Genomic DNA, 20,776 nt, shown 5'->3' with positions numbered 1-20,776 from the left:
CTCATGTACGGTCGCGAACCCGACCCGCCTGTTCGCGCCCAGCTGCAGATCCCCGACCCGCAAGGGAAAACTAAATTGGCTGACCACGTCAAATTTAATCTGGCCAAATTAACAGAGGCGCGGGATGCTGCTATGCTAAACTCGGACCTCCGTCAAAAGGCGAATGAGCGCCTCAGGCTGGGTCGGGCGCACGTAATACAGTGGAAGCCGGGGGACAAGGCATGGTTGCACTGTCCCCAAGTGCCCCTGGCTACCTCCCCTAAGCTGGCGCGGCCGTGGCGGGGCCCTGTGGAGGTGGTCGAAGTTTTGCGACCACAGTGCGTGCGCATTAAATGAGGGAAGCGGCGATGGTTCGTGCACCCCTCTAGGTTAAAACCCTTCGTTGCGGTACACAAACCCACTTCACACATGCGTGGCCAAACGTGTGGGGGGTCGACCGACTCACTGGGTCCGTCTCCGTCGTTCTCACCTTATGCCTTGCCGGCCGTGCCACCTCCAGGTGCATCAGGACTGACGGGCTCACGCCCGACCACCCCTCCTGGGGATACCGACGGTCGCGCGGCATCGGATGAGGTCTCACTCCGGGACGGACAATTGCCACCTTACGGTCCGCCACCCGGGGTTACCCCGTGTGAGGGGCCCGCTGCAAGGACGCGCGCAAAAATGCGCAGACTGTTATGAGGCCGGAAGATGTGTACATAGGTTGTGTTCATTGTGTGTTGTGTGGGTGGTGTGTTCCCTGCCCATTGAAATGTACATACGTTGGGTTCACCTGGTGTTGTGTGTATGGTGGGTTCCCTGCAAATTGTATATAGGTTGTTTTTTTACGGAATTCGTATTTATTCAAGGGGGGGTGCGTCGGGTTGTTTTCTCTTCTTGCTGTTGCATTTTGTTGTGTTCTTGTTGCTGTTCTTGTTATTGTTGAAAAATAGTGAGGCACACGCGCGGTCAAGGTGTAAATGCACTTTTATTGTCATTTTTGTATGTTGGCAGCCGGGACGGCTGCAAGCTATGCGGGGGGGGGGGGGGGGGGGGAGGGGTGTTAAAGAGAGGGCCCGTTATGCATGGCAGCCTATGGAAAACAAACACAGTGGGCGGGGCTACGTACGTGCACGAGCAAGTGCCCTCTACGACGTCCGAGCCAGACACCCTGGGGGGGCTGGTTCGAACGTTATGATCCCCCGGGGCCCCACCCCTCAGGGAGGGGTTGGGTATAAAAGGGGATGTTTCAAAGGGCTCGGCAGTTATGTTTAAGCTAAGGGAAGAAGATTGAAGACGTCTTAGATAGAGCCCTGGACTCCCCTGGTTCGATGTCCTCTTCAGGGCCGGACAGGATTGAGCCAGCGGCGTGGTCCCGAAAGCCAGAGCCGGTGCTCTTGTAAGAGCTGGTCTGGAACTCCGGGTACCGGGCCCGACTTACCAGTGTCGGGCCAGTTAGCCTCCCCTAGCCCATTAGTGGAGGATTCGGGGCTAGGACAGAGTTAGCTAGGGGTGTATCCCGAGTTATACGGGTGAGGGGGCCGATACCCCCTCGAGTGTGTATATGCCCACTGTCATATTGTGAATAAACATACGTGTGCCTCAACCTCGGCGTCAAGCGTCCTCACCGGTACTTCACTTTCAAGCAACGTCCCCGTGTGCATAGGGTTTACGTTCACACTAAAAAGAATGTCGCCAAACTCTGCTTGAACGATGAGGTTTCAACTGTTGTGAGCAGTTCTTCACGATGCCCCTCTAAGAGCTTTACTCATTTCAGGTGAAAATACGACATTCTATTTCCGAAAGCTGTTCACACTCTGCCTACAGGATCTGTTGACAGACTACAAGAGACAATATTTATGCCCTCTTGACTGAAGACAAAACTTGTTGGCAACATTAAGATGTGTCAAAGATGTAACATTGTTGTATTCCGTGGCTCACAGCAGTGGTCAAGACTCTTCACTGAGACAATGTGGCACCACAGTGGTGGCATGTAAACTACCTTGCTTGGTATACAGGAGGTCGTGGGTTCGATCCCGACACTGACGCCTGTATATTTGGAGTTTGTATGTTCTCCCAGTAGTCGTGTGGATTTTTCTCCGGGTCCTCTGGTTTTTCCCTCCATATTTAAAAACAAGTTTAGAATATTTGGCTGCTATAAATTTCTACGTGATAAGCCACTTCAGCTTTCGTTTTTAGCCAGATCGCTTCTGAAAAAATAGTTAAGTGGGTTTTACCTGGTAAAATCAAAGTTTACTTAGTATTTATTTACGCCTGCTTACCCAGGAAAGTTTCACCGAGTTTCAATTCTTTTTCAGGAGTGTCCTACCAGGTTGTGTAATCCCCATTGAATAATCTTAATATAATCTTTCAGAATTGGGATGTTTGGTGATTGTTACATTGGGGAAACGAAACGTCATGTCTCTGATCGTGTCCGCGAGCACAAGTCAGATCTGAAACACGTCTTCTGCCGTTGCCGATCATTGCTACAACGCTGTGGGTTCCCATGAGATTGTCTTTTCCGAGACCAAGGTGCTCTGCAAACGTTCTGGCTACCATCAAAGGTTTGTACACGAAGCCATCCAGATATACAAACACAGACATAACTTAAACCGTGATGATGGGTACAAACTGAGTAATCATTGGAAAGATGTTATTAACCATGCATAAAAGATTTAACTGCACATATTTGGACCATCTTATTTGACAGGTACTATTCTACTTTACCGAGTGTTGACATCCCCAGCGTTTATCAGCACTCTCCTCTCCTTTGTTGTATTTGGATTGTCAACCAACATCCAGTAAAACATCAACAAGATGCCCCGCCCCCCCTAACACGTTCCACTCATTGGCTTCCACATTCAGATAACCCCCTCCCCCTTCCCTCCCCCCTTAAACTTGTATTTAAGAGCTTGACTCTTGGAATTGTGCCTCACTTGAGACAATTAATGTAGCTGTGACGGTCCCACCTGATGACGGAGACTTGTGTTGCCTCCGAAACGTCGTGATTTATTATTATATTTCTATTATTATTTCAATTATATTTTTCTTATTTCTTTTTTATCTACGTGACTTTACCGAAAAACCTAAGAGTATGAATCCTTGCAGTCACGAAAGCTTCAAATCTAGAATATTTGGCCAATACCAGTTTATTTCAACTCAGAGAGAAAAAATCAGAACAGACGGAGAAAGAACATACAAACTCCACGCAGAAAGGCACCCGAGTCGAGAATTACACACAGGCACTGTGCCACCCATGCTGCAGTTGGCCGTTCAGTTCCTCCTGTGCCCTGTCGATTTCCGAGAGCAAAGTGACTGCTGTATCATGGATGTGAGAGATCACATCACTCACAAGCTGTTTATCTGCAAGTGTCGGCACACATTAAATACAAAATATTCAAATACAAAATAGTATTCCCACTTAAATATGACTACGTATTTTCCAAATTATCATCACCAGCCATAATCGGTCCACTGTTGGATGAAGGCATCTCCATATCCTTCAACAATAGTACTTAAATATGTACAGGCTCTCAATTGGTTAAATGAACAGAGCGGACATGAACTGACCCAAGATCTGTTCCTGAGTGCTGTCGTCCTGCCCAGCACGAGGAGGCTTTGCTGTGTGTGTCTGTGTACTCCATTCATTCCACAAAACACAACTAAGACAGGGCAAGCGCAGTGGATTAGGGCCTTACTTTACAATCTATGTATATAAAAAAGGGAAATTTGTGAATATTTGTGTCTGCGCGAAATATTTAGCATACTTCCCAACATGCAACAAGCTTGAAATTTGGCATGTGGATAGCTTCCAAACTGTACACAATGCAAAAAGTATAAAATTAACCCGTAAACACTAAGTTTTTCACTATAAATCCTTTATATGCGTGGCGGCTAGAGTCCTCTCGTCCTCTGGCTTGAGATGGCTGCCACCTATGTGTCAGATGATTGCCTGCCACCATTAAGCAATTGGTAATTAAATATAATTTACTTTTTTCCTAAAAAGTGTAAAATTTTGGAAAAAAATTTTCACGAAAATAAATTGTCACGCACAACGAGTCTGTGTGCAAAATGTCAGCTCGATTAGATCACGGGAAGTGGGTTAAAAAACGACCGAAAAATTTGCACGGTCGTAAGCGCGCAAGCAAGCAAGCAAGTGAACTTAATATAAAGAATTTAAAAAATAGTATGCACTGCTGTAATCATAGCAGGTACCACCACAGTCATTATGCACTGCTGTAGTTAAAGCAGATACCACCACAGTTGGTATACACTCCTGTAGTGATAGCATGTACCACCACAGTCGGTATGCACTGCTGTAGTGATAGTAGATACTGCTATCGAGTTGGAAGATACTGATATATAGAGTTAGTAGATACTAAAACAGTCAGTATATACCACTACGGACAGCAAATACTGCTACAGTCAGTAAATACTACTATAAAGTCAGATACTACTATACAGTCAGTAGATACAACTACAGAGCAAATAGATACTACTTATGTGATGCCGCCGCCACGAAGCCGTTCGGCAGGCGCCCAAATCCCCGACCTCGCCACCACCAAGCAACGGAGCCAACCCCGCGTCCCCCTCACCTCACCTCACACGAACACACCCGCCCGCATTTCCCCCCCCCCCCCCCATAGAGCTCCGAGGGGAGGTCACCTGGCCGACCGGTTTTTATCCAAGAAACCCTTATCGGGGTTAACTCTCACGGTTTCCGGCGATCAGGGAATTGGATGACCTCCCCCGTGCTACGTGGCACCGCGGCGCTGCGACCAGCCTTAATATGGTGTGGTCGCGGCATGGGGCATTCGGCCACCGCGGTTGAGGCGCATTTCCCCCCACACACACCCCCACGGGTCGACGGGGCAAGCAGGGGAGGGACGGGACAGCATGAATAGCGGGACCGCAGGAGCTGTTGCGCATAGTCATGGAGGGTTGGGATAATTACGCTTGAGCGCGCAGGCCCCATTGTTAGGAAGGGTAAGGGATTAACTAGGATTTACGCCTTGCACGCCGCACACTGATTAGCATATCAACAGCGCCCGGAACCGCCGTGCGCGGGCTCGAGGTGCACGAGCCCATTGTTCAGCGCAGCATCCCCTTTGAGGTAGGGAGGATAAATAGAGGGGCGCAGAGGGGGAATCGCTCTCTTCTCTCCAGGCCAGCGGACCAGCAGCAGCTCCAGCCAGCGACCCGGACGTCCGTGAGACGCATCGAGGTACGTTGTTAGCGCAGGGAGCAGCGAACCTCCGCGGGCGCCAAACAGGGAGTGGGGAGGTGAAGTAAGATAATAGCCGATAAATAGGGAATAGGTGCCGGTTTAGGGGAATAGGCCAGCCTCGTCGACTCACTGATTCAACATTAGTACCAGGTAATAAATCATTAATAGCGAAGCGTGGTCTCGCGTGATCTTGTCGTGCAGTGTGAGCGTGTGGGAACGCGTGTGGTACTGTGTGTGCGTAAGCTCGCGGCGTGCGTAATCGGCGTACCCCAGGTGCGCGATCATAACGTAAGCGGCCAGCAGGCGGCGAGCGCTGCGCAGAGCGGCGCAAGAGTGGGTATCGCGTGTGGAGCTGTATGCGTGTGCGCGCGCACGTTCACTTCGTGTATAATACAGGTGCGCGATCCTAACGTGAGTGGTCGGTATTGAGTGAGTGCCGCGCAGAGCTGTGTGTGGGTGTGCGCGTACGTAATTAACCATGCCTATTACGTGGACCCGCGGGGGAGGGGAATCCTCGAGCGACGGCTCTCACCCCATGGGTGAAGAACCCAACAGCAGTTCGCCTAGTAGCGAGGGGGCGAGTAATGAGGTTAATAATGAGGTTAACCCGACCGTTAGCGGTACAGAGGGAGGGATCTCGGGGGCCAGCGACCCCGACACTTACTCTATTGTAGGTAGGGTATGTAGGTATATATACCTACGCGGGGGTAAATATAAATGGACAAACGGCCCACTGGGCTTTCACAATATCTTAGTATCTGTGTATGTTTATGTAAGGGTTTTAAGAGAAGTTTTGAAATATATTTTTCGCCCGGGCAACGCCGGGTACTTCCCGCTAGTTAAGAATAAAGTCCAATAACAACTCAACACGTAACACGAGTGACTCCGTACACTCGGGTGATGAGACACAACCCTATTCGGAGACAATCTAGCTTCGAAGCTCCAGATAACTTGCAGACGATGGAGACGCCCAGATCCCAGGTGACGACACACCAAGCAGCCCCAAGCCTCCGCTCACGCTGATATTTATGCTCGCCCGCTCTGGCCACACCCGAAGCCTCAATCCTCCTCACCGCACCTGGCCCTGCTGCTCATGTCCTTCTCTGTCATTGGATATTGTCTCATGAATCTTCAATAACTCGTCCATTAGTAACACTTCCCCGCCATCGGCTCCCGTCTCATTAATAGCTCACCCATTATTAACCACTATCCCGCTATCGCTCCGCACTGTCATTACACAGGTATCAAACTTACACTACTGGTATTGCAGAATGGTGCACTTAACACCACGCATCCACACAACACAACCACAACACAATCTACCATAGTATGATACACCACCACACACTACATCACATTACCACACCACCTCCATACCATTAAAATGTCACTATACCACCACCTAATCCCCACACAATTATACCACCTAACTCTACACGACACCACTTCACCACAATAGCCACACCACGACCTCCACACAACCACTCTACGACACCACAACCCTTTTACCCATATCGTAAAAGGATTGCGGCCATGGAACCCAACTTTGTAGTTCACCCTCATTGATTCAAGCAAGACTGACTCTGTTGCTGATGAGACACTGCAATGTTGAAACCGGTCCAAAGGTTTGCTTATCCGAATCAATACTGCTTTTGTTTTTCTCTCAGAAGGAAGCTGTGCGACGAATGGGTTTTGTAATAAATATTTTTATGTGTACGTGGAGAGACGGATATGTGAAGGAAAGATTGATTATTTATCTTGTTCTATAAAACAGTTGCATTGGCAAAGCGATGTCAACTGTTTAGTTCATGGGCTGTTTAACAACAACACACTCGGAACGTGTTCTCTACTTATGCCCAGCCAGGGCTTGATTGATTGATAATATCCAGAATACTGCCTTGGCTGTTTAATAGCAAGGATTATGGTAGTAAGGCACTACCACTAAAGTATAAGGTACACAAATCCATAATACTAATTATTTGTACCCTACGCTTCTAAAAGCCAGGATGTGTGTCTGATTGTTTATTACCAGATTTTGTGCGCAATTTGGATGAAGAGCATTTTATGTAACTGCCTTAAAAATTTGGAACAACCTAGTTTTGACTCTTGTCATCTCCATTCTGTCTCTGTCTAATTTGAAACTATTAAAATGACCAACGTTTAAGTATGAACGTAAATTTACAACATAATTGTAATAGCGGAATGCTTTGATGTTGTCTGCCGGTCGAGTTGCCCTCGAAAAATAACTTCATAGCTCAATGTGCTTTAAATAATCTTCTGATTCTGATGAACAAGTTTATGAAAAACAACCCCGTAGATGACACACGAAGGCGAGAGAGATGCGGCATCACCTGCTCACATAAGTCTGGTTTTTGTGATGAGTTATGAGAACCTGCACAGGGGGTGTGTTCACTTGATGTTCACCCACGACTCAGCGATTGGGTGTTGCTGTCGCGCCAGGGCAGAGTGCTGCTGTGAGCAGACAGAGAGCAGCGTAATAGTCTCTGAGTGTGCTGGCTCAGGGTGAGTTTGTGTGTGTGCTGGCTCGGGGTGAGTCTGTGAGTGTGCTGGCTCCGGGTGAGTTGTGGTGCCATGACCGCGGAGCAACTGTGCAAGCACCACGACTCCCTCCCTGCACTAAACACATACTCCCATCCTGAACGCACACACACCGTGCATCCACCCACGTAGTGTCCCAGCGGGGGATCGCCTGGCACCACGGCTTATCATCCTTAATTTACGATAACAAGTGAGCTGAGTTGAGTACAGCTGAGGTGGTCTTACCAGTGAATGGTTGTAAGGTCTCAGACAGAAATCGGGCCTGTTTGTAGGTGGGTGAGTCAATGGTCTAGACGATTGTGTTGTATATGCCGGGTCTTGAAAAATTAATAAACATTTTAAAAAAAAATTGAAATAGAAAAATGCGTAATTTTCCGAATCAATGCTAAGATACGCAATTGTGCGCATACATTATGCTAATTAGGGATGTGTAATCGTATGCGAATGTATGCGATTATGCTAATGTATGCAGTTACGCTAATTAGGCTTAGCTTTGTTGTCTCGGGTCGTATTATCAATCGGGATAATACAATTATTCAGACCGCAGTCCACTCACTGGCATGACTATATATCTTGTATTCTCCGCAGGGAATGGATTCTTTGCTCCGCTGCAAGTCTCCTACTACCACTCATCCATTGACATATTTCGTTGCTTCCTCTTAGTATCTTTCACTCGACGGTCAATGGTATAGTGTATAGAAGATTGTATAATAATAAATAGTATAAAATTGTAATGTTTAATACAATGTATAAGGCAATATATAGTATCGTAATTGTATAGTGAATATACAGCAGTGTGATATACAGTAGGGTGGATAGAATAATACTTCTTCTTCCTAGCGTTGTGCCGCTATGTATTATTCTAAGGTATAGGGTGGTGTATAGTAATACAGTATATAATTTAATGTTGGGTTTGTCTATAGCAGCATATAGTACTGGATAGACCCTTGTGATGTAAGGGAAAAAAGTTTAGCTGGAAGCATATTATATTTTTTGCGACATAGAATTGTCATTTATTACTTACTGTTAGTAGCTCAGCTTATTGGAGAATATATTTAGTATACTGATGATACTATGTAGTTTATACTTTAGTTTTTTACGTGGTTGTTTAGTTACTGCAGCTACATACTATTAACATTCCTTCCCTTTATTAATGCTACCCCTATCCCCTCCCTTTGATGCTGCTAATCCTGCATAAGGCACGGGCATAATATGACTTTGAAAACCCCCCGCCCACCTCCTACGCATTTCACAAGTAGTACTAATCACATATTTACATTTCTCATAAATGTGTTAAATTCTTCTTGATATGCAAATTATTTTTTCAAGGCGCCCTTCCCCCCTTCCAACCCAGCTTTAATATACGCTACAAGCGTGGTGGTGTTTCATTCAGACGCTGTCTCCCCGACAGACCTGGTCTTCACCTGAGGACGGCTGCTTGCGTTGTGGCCGAAAAGTCGTGAGAATTATTTTATTATGTTTTATTTTTATTATTTTATTACTTCCCTTCTACGTGACTTTACCGAAAGAACCAAGAAGACAATTATTCTTGCTTTAACATTTACTGATTATGTCTTAGTGTTTTTATGTCAGGTCTCCAAATTCAAATCTCAACGCAGGATACAGTTCTTATAATTAAGATTATTACGCATGAACTTAGGAAGGCAACACTCAGACACTTCTGTGTTAAGCAACTTTAATTTCTAAACAAAAACATAACACTCTAATATGCGAACTCTTATGCTTGGAATTGTTAACACAGTACTCCTGGAGATGTTCTCCTCATTGATCCATACATTTAACCCTCAACGATTACGTTGTCAAACTGGGTAATCAGAATAATAGATTCATTCCTCGGAGTAACGCGAGCATATATGGCGATAGGAAAAAGTCCTTAAACATGCATGCGACGATATTCATACGGACGGCAATAAAGAAACATATCCCGAAGGCAAAGTATGTGTCAATGAATTCATCGGGAAGATTATGCATTTGTAGTGGTGGTACGCGCTGACAAAAGGGGCGGCGTGCGTGTGAGCGCGCCGGGCGTGGCTACGTCAAGAGTGGTGGTGTTGACACGCGCCGACAGTGATGGATTACGGGGCGGCGCGGGGTGCGTGGTTGTGCGCGCTGACACCATGTGGGAAATAGGATCGTAGGCAGCACGCAGTGATTGGTCAACTGGGGTGGGTGCTCTCAGCGATGTCCGCATGAAGGACTATAAAGGAGGACGCGCAGGAGCACTCAGGGAGTTGATAACCAGTTGAAGATCGAAGACGGAGCTGAAGAGATAGGGCCCCGAGACCCCTGGTCCCGCGGTCCTTATAAGGGCCAGGACGCTGTGTGGTTCGGAGGCGAGGCTGTGGGACCCGTGGTCTGACGTCCATGTGGGACGAGGCTGTGGGACCCAGAGTCGAGACGGATACCCCGGTTGGGTGGGTTTCGAGAGCTACGGGGCATAAGAGCCCGTGAGGGTGTAGCCAAGGGAGCCCCGTGTGTCAGGCTGTACTTAGCCACCCGTGTAATGAGAAGTTGGTGTTAATAAAAAGGTGTGCAACCCGTGAAGTCGTCTCCCGCCAAGTTCATACTTTACAACTGGTGTCAGAAGTAAACCTGTCTTCAAAAGGATGGATACCAGGAAGACCACCCGTACTCACGCGCAAGATCGGGAAGACGACGGCGTACCTGAACTGCAAGCCTCGGGAGGCGAGGACGAAGAGATGCCGCCGCTGCAGCACTTCGCGCCAATGGCCGACGCTCCGCTCGCCTCCGACACCGGCCTCCAGGATGCACACTCCGGCCTGGCGGAGTTGCTGCTCGCTGCTGCTTCCATTTTGGCAGAAATCACCGCTTATGGAGGCGGGAGGACGACAACAAGGTTGGAGGCGGGAGCACGGCCCGAGGAATCCCGCCAGAACGCGCTCCGCTCAGAAAGTTTTGAAATTGGCGCCAACTTTGAGGGTCCACCATCGATTGGCGGGAAGCGTGGACACCACGTGGTCGGGGACCTCCACTCTACACAGCCCGCGTCATCGGCGCGCGCCAAAACTCTCCATCATGCGCCTGCCGACGGAGCCGCCATTTTCGTCAACCACAGTGGCGCGCGCGAAAAGCATTCATCGGAGGACGACGACCAGGTCTTCCAACAAAGACTTCCCGCGCTGACGGCGTTCAAGGCGGACGGGTGCGACTGGGGGGCCTTCCAACGAAGGTTCCTCGCACATCAAGAGATGTCGGGGTGGTCCGACAACACTGCCTTACGCGCGCTGCCGGCGACGCTCGACGACGACGCACTCGCGGCCTTCACATCCGCCCCGAGGTCGTCCCGCTCAACGCTCCAGGCCGCGCTACACCTCATGGCTAAGGTGTTCGGACCGCCCTCCACCTGTCGCCACCAGTTCTACGAATGGCGTAAGATGGAGGGAGAAACTACACTCGCCTATCGCACGTCGCTGCTCGCCGTGGCGGACGTCGCCTTTCCCCGCATGGACAAGGAGGGGAAGGACGCCATGGTGACAGAGCAGCTGCTGGCGTTGGCTCACGGCCTGGGAGTCCCCATCAATACGGCAGACGAAATGGACATCTGCTCCTTGGGGGTTGCTACAAGCATCCACGCACACGAGGTTCTCAAGCGCAAGCGGACGGTCGTCTGTGCATCGGCGGGGATCGCGACTCCTGCCGTGACTGTCGTCGACCTTCAGACTGCTACGGCTCGGGAGGAGGCCTTCACCGTTTCGAGACCGGGGGAGTGGAGATCGGGAGGTCGTTCGCCCATACGATCGTCCCGCAAGCTGGAGCAACCGAAACCTACGACGTCCCTCGTCATGTGTTACAACTGGGGCCTCCGGGGTCACATCGCTGCCGGGTGCCGGGCTCCGCGTCAGCGTGCCACAGGATCATGTCCGGACGACGACCAAGGCCCGAAGTCGTCCCAGCTAAACCCGGCAAGTCGCGGCACACCACACGCTCGGTCCACGTACATGGCACACTCGGATCGCCGCTTCGCGGTGGGGGGACCGCATATGGGGGCCGGGGATTCGGTTCGGCGAGGGGGGTTCGTACACGGCCCGGGAGCAGTCGAATGGTCCGAGTTGGCCCACAGGATAGTGGCTGCATCGGCCGGGTCGTCCGTTGTAACGGGGTTTATTGATGGGGTTGAGGTCCGGGTGCTGGTGGACACGAGTGCGTCGGCCACTATCATTTCGGACCTTATTTATAACATCCTTCCCGTCCAAAGTCGACCCCTTCTTCCGGTAGACGTACCATTTTACGCGGCGAATGGGGGATCGTTGAGAATTATCGGACAGATCCGGGCGACTATTTGTATTGGCGATATCAAATTGGCGGGTTCAATTTTTGTCTCATCATCCCTGGCAGTTCCTTGCTTACTGGGCACGGACTTTCTGGCTAAAATGCCCATTAATATTCTTGTTGATCAGGCCTGTATCGAGCTTCCATCGGGTCGCCGCGTTGCATTTTTGACAAATCCTACCAAAATACGTACAGTTTGTGCAACGGTTCAGGCGCTGGCAACTCAGACTGTGCAGGTGCCCCCGGGATCGCAAATGTTGGTACCCCTTCGATTGCGGAAACCCCTCGGAGTGGATACGGGGGAACAAGGTGTTCTGTTGGGGCTGTCAAACAGAGCTGTTGGGGGCCTCGACCTAGCGGTAGCCCAGACCATGGTACGGGTGGACAGGGATCCATTCGTTATGGTACTGAATACAGGGTCGCGGCCAGCTGTTATCACACAAGGCACGGTGCTGGCTCACGCGGCGCCGCTACCCGTGGATGAACAGCTCATTGCACATGCGAATTCTAGCCCCGATACGCATCCTCCATCAGAGGAGGAGAATGAATGGTTGGACTCGTTGTGTGCTGGGTCTGCTAACTTGTTGAGTGTGCAGTTGGGAGCGTTGAGGGGCCTGCTACTTGAATTCGCTGATGTGTTTAGCAAACACAAGTACGATATTGGCTGCACGGACTTGTTGCGCCACCACATAGCGACGGGTGACGCGGCTCCAATTCGGCAAAACCCCTTCCGGCTCAGCCCAGCCGAGAAGGAACATGTACAGTCGGCTGTTAATGACATGTTGGCTGCCGACATCATTTCGCCCTCTTCCAGTCCGTGGGGTGCTCCCATCGTCCTTGTTAAAAAACACGACGGGTCCTTGCGATTTTGTGTGGATTTTCGCCGCCTAAATAAAATCTCGATGGCCGACGCGTATCCACTCCCAAGGATGGATGAGTCGCTGGATGCCTTGGCGGGAGCACAGTTTTTTTCGACGCTTGACCTGCTTTTGGGATTTTGGCAATTGCCCCTCGATGAGGAATCGAAACCAAAGACCGCTTTCCGGACACCAGGAGGCCTATTTCAATTCAATCGATTGCCCATGGGGCAACATTCCGCTCCCGCCACGTTCCAGAGGCTCATGGAATTGGTTTTGTCAGGACTCCAATGGGATACCTGTTTGATTTACCTAAATGATGTCATCGTTTTCAGCCGGACTTTTGAGGAGCACCTCCAGCGATTGAGAGGGGCGTTCCTAAGGATGCGTTCCGCTAAATTAAAATTTAAACTGGCCAAATGTCACCTGCTTCGAGAATCGGTCAAGTACTTGGGGCATATCGTTGGCCGTTCTGGGATCTCTACAGACCCTGCTAAGACGCACTGCGTCGGCTCATGGCCAACGCCAACCTCAGTCACTGAGGTCCGCAGCTTCATAGGATTCGCCTCCTACTACCGCCGTTTTGTTGAAAATTTTGCCACCATAGCCAGGCCCCTACACGCTTTGACTGCTAAAGGGGTAAGGTTTCACTGGGGGCCAGGAGGAAGAGGCTGCGTTCTGCTCCCTTCGGGACGACTTGGTGCGGGCTCCTCCCTTGTGTTACCCCGATTTCACGCAACCGTTCTTGCTTGACACGGATGCTAGTAATACGGGTATCGGGGGAGTGCTCTCACAGGTGGTCGGGGGGGGTCGAACGGGTGGTCGCCTACGGTAGCAGAGTTTTGTCACCTGCGGAACAACGCTACTGTGTGACACGCCGTGAATTGCTAGCGATTGTTTTTTTTATCCAGCAATTCAGGCCGTATCTCTACGGCCGTCATTTTACTGTCCGTACGGACCACGCGGCTCTCCAATATGCAATGCGGGTGGCGCAACCCTCCGGTCAGTTGTCCCGATGGCTGGAGGTCCTCCAAGACTACCAGTTTACGACTATTTACCGAAAGGGATTGCGGCACTCGAATGCGGATGCTTTGTCGCGTTTGTCGCCTCGCTCGGAATGTGCATGTCTTCTGGAATCGGCGCGGTGTAAACCCCCTGTCGCCACCCCCGCGGGAGTTTTGCTCGCTGCCACTGACGCTCCGCGGGTCGACGCGCTGGCCGCTCCCACGGCCGGGGACTCGTTGCTCGCGTTGCCTCTTATTGAGTGGGGCCGTCTCCAAATGGCCGACAGCTCCCTGCTCACGTTGCGTCGGAAGGCAGAGGCTCCCGGGGAGGGGAAGTCGCGGGTAAATTCCTGGGTGGTCGGACAGGGCCTCCTGATGAAGTGGGATAATATGTCCCTGCGTCATATGCTCGTTGTGCCATCTGTTATGCGGGGTAGAGTCGTTCTGGCTGCTCATGAACGACTCATGCATTTGGGATTCCATAAGACGCTCGCCCTACTCCAACGGGACTATTATTGGCCGAGTATGGGGAGCGACGTGGCAAACATCCTCAAGGGATGTGTGGGGTGCGCTAAAAAAAAACCGCCACCAATAGCGGCTAATCCACCGCTACAATCCATCCAGGTTTCGCGCACGAACGAATTGGTTGCGCTCGATATCTTAGGGCCCTTTCCCGCTACACCTAGGTGTAACAAGTACCTGCTGGTTGGCGTTGAATACTTCACCCGATGGCCCATGGCGTGGCCACTCGCCAACCAGTCGGCTTCGGCAGTGGTAGACGCCTTTGTCCAGGGCTATGTTTTGGACAAAAGCGCTTGCTGACGGATCAGGGAAAGAATTTTTTTAGCGTTTTGTTGCGCGAGGTGTGCGACCTGCTGGGTATGAAGAAAGTGCGTACCTTCCCGTATCACCCGCAGACTGATGGCATGGTTGAACGTCTAAACAGGACGATTACTTCTATGTTGTGCCAACAGGTCTGCAACAATCAGGTTGATTGGGATTTACAGGTACCCGGGGTGCTCGCGGCCTATCGAATGGTACCCCATGCGGCGACAGGGTTTTCCCCATTTTTTCTCATGTATGGGCAGGAGGCCGATCCGCCCATGGATGTCCAACTGGGGATTTCCCAGCCACGTGAGAAGTCTAAATTGGCCAACCACATCAAATTCAATATTGCCAAACTGGCTGAAGCGCGAGAGGCTGCGAGGTTGAATTCGAGGTCTCGCCAGGTCGCTAACGAGAGATTGCACGCGCGAAAGGTGTATACGCACGATTGGAAACCAGGCGATAAGGCCTGGCTGCACTGCCCACATGCACCGTCGGCTACGTCCCCTAAACTGTTGGGACCATGGAGGGGACCTGTGGAAATCGTGCGTATTGCGCGACCCCAGAGTATCCAGATTAAATGGGGAAAACGCCGTTGGTATGTACACCCCTCCCGGCTGAAACCCTTCGCAGCACCCCATGGCCTCCCCTTGTGCCGTAACGACCGAGCGTGTGATGTGGCCGTCGACTCGGGGAGGGATGTCTCGCGGTCTGATCCTCACGTGTCTCCGCCTGACCCACTCCCAGGTGTCTCGGACTTGACGGTTGCTGATCGTCGTGAACCGGAACCCCGAGGCACGCGCGGATCTCCGATGCCTGGCCCATGCCTTCCTGGACTGCCGGCGCCACGGGACGATCAACCGCGTCTGGTGCCGTACGACGGACCGGCCAGGCGGACTCGTGCTAAGTCACAACACTTTTTTTGAAAAAAATATATATATATTTAATAAACAGGGGGCCGAGATTGCAGCTCGTCGCCACGTCCCCCTTCTGCCCAGTATAATGTCCCGTTCAAGGGGCGGTCGGGAAGGAAGGGACACTGCACGAGTCATTTTTTTTTGTGTATATACGTTTATTGTTGTCGCTCGTCGGGTTATACATATTGTTCTTGTTGTTACGGTTCCTTGTTCTGTTCTTGCGGATGGCAGAGTTTTATTGTGTTGTGTTGTTGTGATTATTGCTTACGTTACGGGGCACACACACAGAGGGGAGGGTAATAAAAAAATTTTTAGCAGCCGGGTCGGCTGCGAGCTATGTGGTAGGGGGTGATGTAGTGGCAGTACGCGCTGACAAAAGGGGCGGCGTGCGTGTGAGCGCGCCGGGCGTGGCTACGTCAAGAGTGGTGGTGTTGACACGCGCCGACAGTGATAGATTACGGGGCGGCGCGGGGTGCGTGGTTGTGCGCGCTGACACCATGTGGGAAATAGGATCGTAGGCAGCACGCAGTGATTGGTCAACTGGGGTGGGTGCTCTCAGCGACGTCCGCATGAAGGAATATAAAGGAGGACGCGCGGGAGCACTCAGGGAGTTGATAACCAGTTGAAGATCGAAGACGGAGCTGAAGAGATAGGGCCCCGAGACCCCTGGTCCCGCGGTCCTTATAAGGGCCAGGACGCTGTGTGGTTCGGAGGCGAGGCTGTGGGACCCGTGGTCTGACGTCCATGTGGGACGAGGCTGTGGGACCCAGAGTCGAGACGGATACCCCGGTTGGGTGGGTTCCGAGAGCTACGGGGCATAAGAGCCCGTGAGGGTGTAGCCAAGGGAGCCCCGTGTGTCAGGCTGTACTTAGCCACCCGTGTAATGAGAAGTTGGTGTTAATAAAAAGGTGTGCAACCCGTGAAGTCGTCTCCCGCCAAGTTCATACTTTACACATTTAACAAATTGTATTGGAACAATGGTGCGCGGCAGTGTGCCTGCTTCAGCAAATGCTTATCAATTGGCTAAGGCTTCAATAACTTCGTGGGCAAGATTCTGTGATCAAAATAAATATTTCAACACAATAGTCTCCCTGTGAGTGTGTAGATTCGTAACGTAGGTTTCTAAAAGTTTAGTTTTCATCGATGATTTCATTGGTAAAATGTATGCAATTAAAAAGAAAAATAACGACTAATACTTCTAAACGACAGTATCCACGTAACTGTGGGGGTCGCTAGCCCCCGAGATCCCTCCCTCAATAATGCTAACGGCCGGGCTAACATCATCAATCGCCCCCCCGCTGCTAAGCGAACCGCTGCTAGGTCCCTCACCCATGGTGTGGGAGCCGTCGCCCGAGGATTCCCCTCCACCTCGGGTCCGCGTAGCAGGCATGGTTAATTACGCACGTGCACACCCACACACAGCTCTGCACGGCACTCACTCAACACTGACCACTCGCGTTAGGATCGCGCACCTGTATTACACACGTTCACACTTATAACACGAGATCACACGAGGCCACGAAAACGGGGCACACGCCGACACAACGACTCAAGTTGCCGCCGCCGTGCGCGCGAGATAAACCGTACAACAATGCGCAGCCGATTACGCGCTCGAGCCGCGGGGTTGGGGGTCAGGGACCCACCACCGCGCCGCACTTTACGCACGTAACGAGCACACGCAAGCGGGGCACACGCCGACACAACGACTCAAGTTGCCGCCGCCGTGCGCGCGAGATAAACCGTACAACAATGCGCAGCCGATTACGCGCTCGAGCTGCGGGGCTGGGGGTCAGGGACCCACCACCGCGCCGCACTTTACGCACGTAACGAGCACACGCAAGCGGGGCACACGCCGACACAACGACTCAAGTTGCCGCCGCCGTGCGCGCGAGATAAACCGTACAACAATATGCAGCCGATTACGCGCTCGAGCCGCGGGGCTGGGGGTCAGGGACCCACCACCGCGCCGCACTTTACGCACGTAACGAGCACACGCAAGCGGGGCACACGCCGACACAACGACTCAAGTTGCCGCCGCCGTGCGCGCGAGATAAACCGTGCAACAATGCGCAGCCGATTACGCGCTCGAGCCGCGGGGTTGGGGGTCAGGGACCCACCACCGCGCCGCACTTTACGCACGTAACGAGCACACGCAAGCAGGGCAACACGCCGACACAACGACTCAAGTTGCCGCCGCCGTGCGCGCGAGATAAACCGTACAACAATGCGCAGCCGATTACGCGCTCGAGCCGCGGGGCTGGGGGTCAGGGACCCACCACCACGCCGCACTTTACGCACGTAACGAACACACGCAAGCGGGGCACACGCCGACACAACGACTCAAGTTGCCGCCGCCGTGCGCGCGAGATAAACCGTGCAACAATGCGCAGCCGATTACGCGCTCGAGCCGCGGGGCTGGAGGTCAGGGACCCACCACCGCGCCGCACTTTACGCACGTAACGAGCACACGCAAGCGGGGCACACGCCGACACACAAAAGTGCTCTCCCCGGGCGTTAACACACACACCTCCGTACCCGCACAATCGTACAGAGACCACGGCCTTTACGCATACAACGACCACACACCCGCGAATGCCGTGCACGCTAATACCACGTTCAAAAACACCCAACAACACGGTTTTGTTACTACGCTCGAGATTTTATTAGCCCTTGTTAACCCACCGAGCCACCCGTGTGTGTGTGCGGGCCAGCAAGGCGCTTCTAACCCACTCTCCAGTGGCGTACAGCCCTATTCTATGCTGCGCTCTCTGTTAAACCGCTTTCCTACTCGTCCTTACCCCGAACTAACCCTCTCCTACGGATCCTACTCTCCGCTCTGAGGTGCTGTAAGGCGCGTAATACGATACCGTCTGTAGTCCTAGGTGACCTTGCGGCGCTCAGGTCGTCCTGCAGACGATCTGGCGGCTCGCCCGATGACTCCCTCGTCGTTGACCCCGTGTCACTACTCCAGAAGAAGAGAAGTTCCCTACTGCCCCTGCGTTTTCTTTTAAACTATCCACATCAAAGGCTAGGTGCCCCCGTCCCGACCGCCTTGGTCTCTCGACCAATCCTGAGCCTAGGATTTCCCGCCCTTTTGCGATCCCGCCAGCCTTTGACCTTTTGACCAATCAGTAGCCCCGGGTCCTGATCCCAGCTATCTGCCTTGCTGACCCGTGTTTGTGTTTGTATGCGTTTCTAACTGCGGGGCTCTCTGAGCTCGCCGTGGTCGTGCGATCTCAAATCCGCCCACGGCGCCGCAGTGTTACTTAGCCTGGGAAGGGTCCTGTCCAATTCCCTGGCCCTGAGAAACCGTGGGGTAACCCCCCGAGGGGGCCCTCGGGTGAAAACTCAGGGTAGGTGACCCGACCACAAGGCCCTACGTGGGTGCGGGTGCGTGCTCATGTGGGGGGGGGGGTGATGGGGGGCAGTGCAGTGGTGGAAGCCGGGCGGCTCCCTGGCTCGGCAGAGCGGCCCCGTCGTTGTGGTACCACATAACTCAATGGGCAGCAATGTTCTTCATGATCAGCTATTAGTTTATGCGCCCTTATCATTAGTCTTCTTATTATTACTCCGGGTATGTGTTTCATGTGTGTGTAGTGGTTTGTCTTCTTGTTCAACTCTGTTGTGTTAAGCAGACGCCGGGCGATGCGTCGTGAGTGTGTGAGTGTGGGGGAGGGTCATAAGAACAGCTTCCTCGCTCTCTCTCTCTCTTTGAGGCAGCAGCAGTTTTTGTCCACTGCTGGAGGAAGGGAGTCGGCACAACGTTCGCCGTCGGTGGTGCGCGATGATTCCGTCGTCAGATAGCGCCCGCAGCTCGTTCGCTGGTTGTCGTTCCTCACTCTTGTCTTGGTTCCCAGCTGGTGCTGGTCGGCGTGTGTGTGTGTCGAAGACACGGCGCTCTAGCCGGCGCTCTCCTCTTCCTCACTGGCGGCTGGTCAGGCTCTTTCCCCTGCTGGATGAGCTGAGTCGGCACAACGCTTGTCCACTGGCAGCTGACACCCTTGCTCGGTGGCGCTCGGTGGCGCTGCTTCGTGCTCTGGCGGTGTACGATTGCGCGTGCAGCTGGTTCTCTGCGATGCTGGCTTGGACGATGCTTGGTGCTTTCTGCTCTTTCTCGAGGTTGATTGCTTGTCATTGCTCTCTTTGATCGTGCAGCTGATGGGGGCACTCAGTGTAGAATGACTTTGAGCGATACTTCTTCTGTCAGCGCTGAACTCGGACTCGGTGACCCGTCCCTACTCAGCAAGCCTCGCCATCCTTGGTTGATTGCAGAGTATCACCCCGGAGCCTGCTGCTTGCAGTACTCAACTCTTTGCGTTGACTTCGTAGACTCGTGGCCTCTGCTGGTGCAGCTCGTTGACGATGTGCCAGTCACGGGGGCAGGTTCCCGGAGCCTGCCTATCGTAGCCCTGCTGGCTTGTGAGAGCTGGCACTCACTCTCAAAATTTGTAAATTGTATTCGCACACCTCTTACACAACTCTGATAGCTTAGTACAATACAACTTATGTAGTGTTTACAGTACTTTCATCGTGGTGTCTGATGCTTATTTTTAAGGGGAGATGCCCTCTGCATGCGTATACAAATTTCTATCACGTGCTGCTGGGAGACAAAGGCGGTTAGGAGGCTCTCTCTCTATGAGATGCATTTATCTTGGTTATGTGTGATTGACCTGGATGACCCTTGGTCTAATACTTCATAATTATTATTTGGTTTGTGTTAATCAAGATTTGTAATTTAGCATTGTTATTGCCCGTATTCTTAGAGTTTTATTAACCTTTGTTGTCTCTCTGCATCCAGGGATTTGTGCTGTTTTACTCGAGTCATATTTTGATGTCCTGAGGTTAGAGGTCTCACAAAGTTTTCACTTAATCTTTCTTGACTGCTGGAATTCATATTCCTTGATTTTGTAAAGTCACGTAGATAGCAAGATACAACAAGAAACAATATGTGAGGTGAATGAGAGTCAAATAAGGTAATTAATAACAAAGGCCACCAATGTGACTGCAGTCTGGTTCCTTCACTGAGTGTGTGTATACTATTATGTCGACTCATTCTTGTCGCTAAGTTTTTTTACTTTTCCGTTAACTAAAATAACC

General features: G+C 51.7%; 1 long non-coding RNA gene across 2 annotated transcripts in view; it reads right to left on the bottom strand.

The window, feature by feature from the left end:
* The window catches only part of LOC133352709 (uncharacterized), a 78,448-nt gene extending 59,380 nt beyond the window's left edge, over positions 1-19,068 (bottom strand). For both annotated transcript variants that reach the window (XR_009756289.1, XR_009756288.1), the window contains exon 1: positions 18,547-19,068. This is a non-coding gene — a long non-coding RNA (uncharacterized LOC133352709). The remainder of the gene's footprint in view (positions 1-18,546) is intronic.
* Between the last annotated feature and the right edge of the window lie 1,708 nt (positions 19,069-20,776).

This window comes from Lethenteron reissneri, chromosome 41 (assembly GCF_015708825.2).
Source record: "Lethenteron reissneri isolate LAM-NWPU_2019-01 chromosome 41, ASM1570882v1, whole genome shotgun sequence".
NCBI lineage: Eukaryota > Metazoa > Chordata > Hyperoartia > Petromyzontiformes > Petromyzontidae > Lethenteron > Lethenteron reissneri.
The sequence above is the reverse complement of the archived record's forward strand: the minus strand, read 5'-3'. Positions and strand labels throughout refer to the sequence as shown.